Here is an 8,351-nt window from a genome sequence, read left to right as displayed (position 1 = left end):
CCTCTATAGATAACAGCACAGAGATTCCTCAGAGAAATAAATGTAGACCTACTATTCATATGCAATCCAGCAATTCCACTGGTGGCATCTACCAAAGCAAATGAAGTCATCTTATCAGAAAGAAAAACATCTGTATTTGAATGTTTATATTAGCCCAATTCACAATTGCAAAGATGTGGAATCAACCTAAATGCCCTTCAATTCATGACTGTATTAATAAAATGTGACACACACACACATATCTGGAATAGTACTCAGCCATAAAAAGAAATGAAATAATGCCAATAATGTAATTTATAGCAACATGAAGGAAATTGGAGACCATTATTCTGAATTAAGTGCCTCAGAAATGGAAAACCAAAGACCCATATGTTCTCACTAATAAGTGGCAGCTAATAGATGGGTACACATAGACACAAAGCCATATAGAAGACATGAGAAACCAAGGAGGGGGAAGGTGGGAAGGGTCTGGGATTAAAAACTTAACCTGTTGGATACAGTGAACACTGTTCCAGTGATGGTCACACCAAAAGACCTGACTTAAGCATTATACAAGACACTGTTATAATAAAAACGTGCTGATATGCCTTTAATTAATATTTTGAAATAAAAACAAACAAACCTAAGACCTATTATGAAGCTACAGTAATCAAGACAGCATGGTATTGGCACAAATCAACAAACAGGCCAATGGAACAGAATAGAAATCCCAGTAGAACCACAAATACAGTCAAGGGAAGGGGCAAAGGCAAGTAAAAAGATAAGTCTTTCAAACAAATGGTGCTAGGACAACTGGACATCTTACACACAAATCTAGACACAGACCTTACACTATTCACAAAAATTAAAAAATTAAGTCAAAATGAATCATAGACCAATAGTAAACTGCAAAACCATATAAATCCCAGAAGATAACATAGGAGAAAATCTAGATGATCTTGAGAATGGTAGTGATTTTTAAATAGAATATCAAAGGTACAATTCATAAGCTAGACGTCATTAAAATTGAAAACTTCTGCTCAGCAGAAGACACTATCATGAAAATGAAAAGATAAGCCTCGGACTGGGAAAAAAATCTGTAAGAGACATGCCTGACAAAGAACTGTCATTAAAAATATACAAAAGAAAAAAAAACCCTCAACAATAAAGAAATGGACAACCCAATTAAAAAACAGGCAAAAGACCTGGACACCTCACCAAAGAAGATAAACAGATGGCAAATAAGTACATAAAATGCTCCTCAGTATCAGGCCCTCACTGGGGAATTGCAGATTTAAAGCACAATGAGACATCACTAACAACCTATTATAATGATGAAAAATTCAAAACAATGAGAACACCTAGTACTGGTGAGGCTGTGGAGCAGCAGGAACTCTCATTCATTGCTGGAGGGAATGTAAAACGTTAACAGCCACTACAGGAGATTGTGATTTCTAAGAAAACTACTCTTACCATAAAATTCAGCAAATATTCTCCCTGGTATTCACTCATAGGAGTTGAAAACTTATGTCTGTACAAAAACCTGCATCTAGATGTTAGCAGCTTTATTCAAAATTGCCAAAACTTGGAAACAACCCAGATGCCCTTGAATAGGCGAATCAATGAACAAATTGTGGTATTCCTGAGCACTGAGATATTAGTTAGCAGTGCTGAAAAGAAAGGAGCAGGCAAGCTGGAAAGACACAGAGGGACTTTAACCGCATGTGGCTAAGTGGAAGGAGCCCATCTCAAGAAGCTGTGTACTATGTGATTCCTATTTTCTGATATTTGAGAAAAGGCAAAACTATGAAGACAGTAAAAAGATCTCTGGTTTGTTTCCAAGGGTTCAGGGGAGGAGGAAGGAGGGCATAACACAGGACATAAAAATGAAATAATGTCAATAAGGTCATTTGCAGCAAATGGCCTTAAAGGGCAGTGAAACCATTTTACGTGGTATCACAACAGTGGTTACGTGCCATTAGATCATTGTCAAAACCCATAGCATATGCAACTCAGAGTGGGCTCTAATGTAAACTGCAGACTTTGGTTAATAATCATGTTTCAAAATTGGCTCATTAATTGTAAAAATTGTCCGTAGACTCTGCCAGCCCCCCGCCTACTCGTGCAATGCTTTAGTTGAACTTTGCCAGAAAATTCAGCCCCTCTAAGATCTCCAGTTTTCTGATCCTCCCTCTCACCTAAGACTGACCCACTCCTGTCCTTTCTTGACTGCACTCTGCTTTATACAAATTAATTAATTAATTGGTTAATTGATGACTTTAATAAATTCACCAATCTCCCGCATGAGTCCCTGTTGGAATCCTATGACTCTGTGTCTTTAATCTTATTGGAAAATAACCATGTGCCAGATTTACTCTCTGAGGTCATAATAAAAAAAAAAATTAAAGACAGCACAGAAAGAAGCGGGTTAAAAAACTCTTTGCCCTCTTGGTATCAGCTTTGTGACACCTGGCCAAGTACAGCCTGTGCTAAGTTTCAAAGAAGAAGCAGATAACTTTGAAGATTTTATTTCACAAGGGACAAAAGATAAAAGTCTTTGTCAAGTTGTCATTAGACGCTTAATGCTATTCTTGGTGGGGTGCTAGAGGTGCCCCTCCTCCAATGTAGACTTCTAGCAGATTAGGTTTCAGAGCTTTAATTTGAGGAAGGATTTACAGCTGTGAAGAGGTATAATATCATTTTGATTTGGGTTGTACTAGGCTGGGGAAGCCAGATTACATTTGTATGAAACTGTATTAGAAAATATGACTGAAACCATCAAAATCAAATAAAGGGAAAATTTTTCAGAGAGCCTAAAAATGCTGGGGGGGAAAGGGGCTGTTCTCTCCCAAACCTGTACATTGTTTCACTGACAATGATTCTGATTCATGTCAAGGGTATCCAAGCAGAAATGCAGAGGGAGATGGCTACGATGCCAGTGCCTGCTGGTCCTGCCCATCCATCAGTCTGTCCTCAACCGAATCCAGGGGCCCATTCTGTGAACAAAGAAAAGAAAAATTAACCCTTAGAGAAGTAGGGAAGTTATGGAGGGGGAACCTTATGAAAAAAATACCTTGCTTCCATCTCCTGAGGCACTGTCTTATTCAGAGTCTCAAAGAAATCCATCAAATTGTCTTGCTGGGCCTGGGTATGCTGTGCCACTGCCATATGTTGCCACATGGGTGTGTGGCACAGCCTCCCTGAGATAAGGCCTGACACAGAGAGCATACCTTCCCTCCAGAACAATCTTAATGCAATTTTAAAAGCTAACTCTCATTTTCACAGCAAACAATAAATCATTTTCAGTACCACAAAAACCCAGTTTCTTCTGAGATGAGGCATGGAAAAGAGTTAACTATTGCTTGTAATCTTTTTGCTACACAGCTAGGCAGAACTGGGTGGGTTACCACCATCTTCTAGACTCAGGATTTAGAAATGGAGGTATGGGACACCATAGGCAGGACCCTTAAAATTGACATTATCTTTGTGCCAAACTCTAGTTTCAACTGGTATGTGTTGTTCTTGGCTGTAGAGAATCTGGGGAAACAGGGCTGCTCTCTATCAGCAGAAACATGCTAACTTCCGGCAATGGGGGAAATCGTGAAGACAGCCACAGACATCATCAGGGGTTACCTAATTTCCTCTGAGAGCAGTGGGCGGTCAAAGAGTAAATGATGTATGTGAATAATTTTTCTCCCAGGAGTTCTGATCTCTCAATTACCATGGGGGAGAGAAGGAACAGGGTTTTTTTGGACCTGCTGTTAGCACATGCTGTTTCTTATAAGCGTAAGTCTCCTCAGACAAAATATAACTATCTTAGGCTCCAAGTTGACAAGGGCCCATTTGAAATGGGCTCCAGGTCTTTTCTTTTTGTAATAAGGAATGGCTTGAAATATAGAAGAGGTATTATAGGAAAGTGCTCTTCACAGGGCCATAAAGAGGTAACAAAGACACAGGATATAATTCAGATCCCACCTTCCAGGGCTGGCTCACCAAAAAAAAAAAAAAAAATTAATCTGATAAAAAAAAAAAAGTGCCCCAAATCTTTCAGATTACTCAAAAGAATTCTTTGGAGGATACTTAAGAATAATTTCCCAGAACAAGCCAACAGCCACGATTTTACTCTATTTTTAAATATCATGAAAAGGAGATACTTCTTGATATTTTGATCTTATTCTCAATTAATATTCTCTATTAATAAACAAATCTCAAGGTAAAATAAATCTGCTTTCAAAAAGTTAGCGTCTTCTAGGAAAGAGTTAAAAACTAAAGTTCTCTTTCTTTTAAGAATCCAATCATTCTCCCACTACCTTCTCAGATAATATATTAATAACCAGTTTCCACCTAGACCTAGAGAAGACAAAGAAACAGAGCTTCTTTAGCCTTTGGGCACTTAGCAAGTTATCAATAACACAGAAATTTAAAGCCTTACATTGACCCCTCCCAGAGGTGAGTATCCTGCAAGAAATGAAGAACAGAGCAGAAAGGGGAAAGATTGCCAGACCAAGAGAGGATAGGAAGAGCCAACACCTAACTTATGTAGGTGTCAGTTTCCTCCCCTGGAAGATGCAAGGGAAGATTAAGACAGGCCTGAAAGAAAAGTCAGTCTCTACTTAAGAAATAAATAAATGGCCTTTAAAACAATTTAATCCCATAGGAAGAAAAGTGTGCTCAAATTATCCTCATAGAGAGCTTTTTAGCCTGCACTAGGAAGGCAATGTAGCATAGTATGGTGGATAGAAAAATGAGGTATGAGCAGAACCACCTGATTCCACATTCTCATTTCACCATGAATAGCTCCATGATCTTAAGCAAGTTACTTACCTTCTATGAGTCTCAGCTTTCCTATCTGTGTAACAGAATAACAATAGATCCATTACCATAGGACTATGCAAACATAAGTTTTTTGACTTAACTTATGTATATGTATAATGCTGTTAGCGCAATGCCTGCCCCCACAAGAAATGTGCAACAAATATTAATTTATTATTATTTGAAATACAATGCAGAATAATTCTATTTAAATACTAAAAGATAATCTTTACATACTTGGAACATTTCTTACCTGAGAATCTATAAAATTAAGAACAGAACAGAGTTGTAAGAGAGATGGTGTTATATGGGTTCTCTGGCTTAACACACAAATAAAGCAATCCAAATTTAGAAAAATCTTTTGAGCTATTTTGTGGTGACTGTCTGCCATCACTTGGGACAAGAAAATGCACGCTTCTTGAATTCTAGAGAGCTATTAGGAAATGCTAGCTGACCCTTGACAAACCCCCAGCCTCCCCAGGAACACAGCCAGGCAGCTTAATTTGGGCAAGCAAGCAAAAAGCATGAGCCCGTACCTGGTATCCGTGTGACTTAACCACAAGCCACAGTTCGCCTCTGTGGACACAAAGCTCAGCTGCCAAGGAAAGGTTTCAGCCCCACAGTGGTGTCCTAACAATTTCTAGTTCAGTGGAAAGCTGGGGAACACACAGGCTCACACCATGTGATTTCTTCATATTTCATCAGTTTCCAGGTTTTAAATAATTTTAACCTTCTCTCTCTGTGGATGCAGACACTGTACTCTAAGTAGAAATTCACTGGACGTTAAGTAATATGTGTCTGTTTCACATTCCTGCTTGGGCATCCAATTAGTTCTATGACCTTGGCCATGATCTGACCTCTCTGAGCTTCACTTTCCTTATCTGTAAAATGGGCAGGAGTGAACTTTAGTGAGTGCTGGAGACCTGTGCTCGTTGGACACAAATGGCTGGATCATGTCATTCATTTTTAAGGCTTGACTCATTTGCTACCCTGTACTGAAATGGGTTGGTTGCTAATTACTCTCACACTGTTCTCTAATTAAAAAAAAAAAGTTTCCAAGCTAGTAAACTTAACTAAGAGAAGAAGAAAGAAAATTTGCTGCCAAATAAATTGGCTGGAGGCAGAGCAAAAAGCTGCTTGAGTAGAGCAGGTGGCTTCCCACAATTTTTTCTTTAATAACTTCTGTAATATTTCTGAGGTGTATCAGAGGACAATAGCAGCCCAGCATTGGTGATCCCAATCACATATAAACACTTTCATTACAGGGTGTTAAAAGCATCACTCTGAGAAGTGGGAATCAATGACAATCGGCCTTTTCCCCCTTTCCTATCCTTGGGTAATGGAACCAGCTTTTTCTCCCCAGTGATGCCGCACTGTGAGGGCAGAGATTCCTCTGACGGCTGGAGATAAGCAACAAGATGAAAACACAATGTTTGTGATAGATGAAAAACCTAGGAAAGGAGTTTGGAAGACTCCCTTTCTGTGTCAGAACCCCAAAAAGTGTTTTATTCTTTGGCTTTGATGTGCATTTAAAAATCAGTGGGATTTGTTTTAAGTTGGTCACTTTTGTGGTCACATCTGTAAAAGGTTTCCTTTTACTTATTGATGTATGTGGTTACCTTTTTAGAGACAGGGTCTGGCTAGGCTGGAATGCAGTGGCTTGAACTCCTGGGCTCAAACTATCCTCTTACTTCAGCCTCCCTAGCAGCTGGGACAAGAGTCACATGCCACCCCTCCTGGTTTATAAGCAATTTTCTTTCTTTCTTTTTTTTTTTGAAAACTCCTCGTACCACTACCACAATTTACAGGGCAATATACCTGATGTAATGAAAAGAAACAGAAAAAGACAAAGCTACAACAATCAAAAGATCTCAGGAATGTACATCTAACTGACACTACATTGCATAGCTGCACTTTTTGCAAACTGTGGCTATGACAGTCCTGAACAAGAAGGGTTTCCTGTTTAAGCTGCAGTAACTTTTCTGACTATGGATCATCGTTGCTTCTGTGGCAGATTTTCACTGTTCCTCTAATGCATTTGGGACAACTGTCTCAAAGTAACCTGCAGCTTTCCTGACAACTCCTCGCTCTCCTGCTAAGAACTATAGCCCTTTTCTGTTGTTTTTTAGAACCTTCTGCTGCCACATCCACCACTTCCACCACCAGATCCATAACCACCACCATATGGACTGCCCGAGCTTCTTCCACCAAAACTGCCCCCTTTCATGGGTCCATAATTTAATTGCTGTTGTCCACTATAATTTCCAAAATCATTATAGTTCCCACTACCACCATAGTTACCTCCAAAACTTCCTCCTTCATTGTAACCCTCATATCCTCCTCCACCACCATATCCACCACCTTGGTTTCCATATCCTGGTCCACCACCACCATAGCCCCCTCTACTACTATAACCAGGACCACCGCCATAGTTCCCACCATCACCTCCAAATCCACCATCGCCTCCTCCATAACCATCGCCTCCTCCATAACTACCTCTGATGCCACCACCTCCACCACCATATCCTCCTCTTCCACCAAAGTTTCCACCACAGCCAAAATTACCTCCACCACCTCCAAAGTTTCCTCCCCAACCCATAAAGTTGCCAGATCCACCTCCACAACCTCTTTGTGATCCAGCAGGCTGCATCTCTTGTTTAGAAAGGGCTTTTATCACTTCACAATTGTGCCCATTAATAATGTGGTATTTCTGAACAACAATTTTATCAACAGTATCATGATCATGAAAAGTTACAAAAGCGAATCCTCTCTTTTTTCCACTCTGCCTGTCTTCCATAACTTCTATGGCTTCAATCTTGCCATACTTTTCAAAGTAGTCTCTCCAATTATATTCTTCTGTATCTTCTTTAATACCACCAACAAAAATTTTCTTCACTGTGATAGGCACCAGGCTTTACAGAATCCTCTCTTGAAACAGCTCTCTTTGGTTCCACAACAGGCCTATCAACCTTGTGTGGTGGAGCACACATTGCTGCATCCACCTCTTCCACACAAGAGTAAGTCACAAAACCAAAGCCTTTTTGTTTTGGGGTTTTGTTTGGGGATCTCTCATTACCACACAATCTGTGAGTGTGCCCCAGTTCTCAAAATGTTCTCTTAAGCTATCATCTGTAGTTTCAAAGCTCAGACCACCAATAAACAGTTTTCTCAACTGCTCTGGTTCCTTTGGATTATGGCCCTCCATTTTGAGACAGGACTCGCCTCTTCAACTCAAGTTCAATATCGGACCGAGAGGTATAAGCAGTTTTCATTTAAAATGTTTTTAACGAGTATCCCAAGAATAGGATAATTTGAAGATCCCACAGCAGATCTTTGTAACACAAACTAAAGGACAGCAGGCATTCATTTCTTTTTATTTCTATTATCTATGATGCATTTATTAGAGTCTTAAATATTAAATTACATGGAGTTTTTATTTCATTCAGCCTAAGGACAGGATTCATTGACTTTAAAGGATCACTCTAAGTTCTTTAAAAAGCCAAAATCGCCACACTTTCACCCTTTATTATAAATGTATAAGGATCAAAAGCTACTCACAG

The 8,351-nt window shown here is 39.5% G+C and overlaps 1 pseudogene; it reads right to left on the bottom strand.

The window, feature by feature from the left end:
- Positions 1-6,916: 6,916 nt before the first annotated feature.
- On the bottom strand, positions 6,917-7,996 carry LOC100956675 (annotated as a pseudogene).
- Positions 7,997-8,351: the final 355 nt, after the last annotated feature.

Source organism: Otolemur garnettii, unplaced genomic scaffold (assembly GCF_000181295.1).
Source record: "Otolemur garnettii isolate 467f Iridium unplaced genomic scaffold, OtoGar3 scaffold00015, whole genome shotgun sequence".
NCBI lineage: Eukaryota > Metazoa > Chordata > Mammalia > Primates > Galagidae > Otolemur > Otolemur garnettii.
The sequence above is the reverse complement of the archived record's forward strand: the minus strand, read 5'-3'. Positions and strand labels throughout refer to the sequence as shown.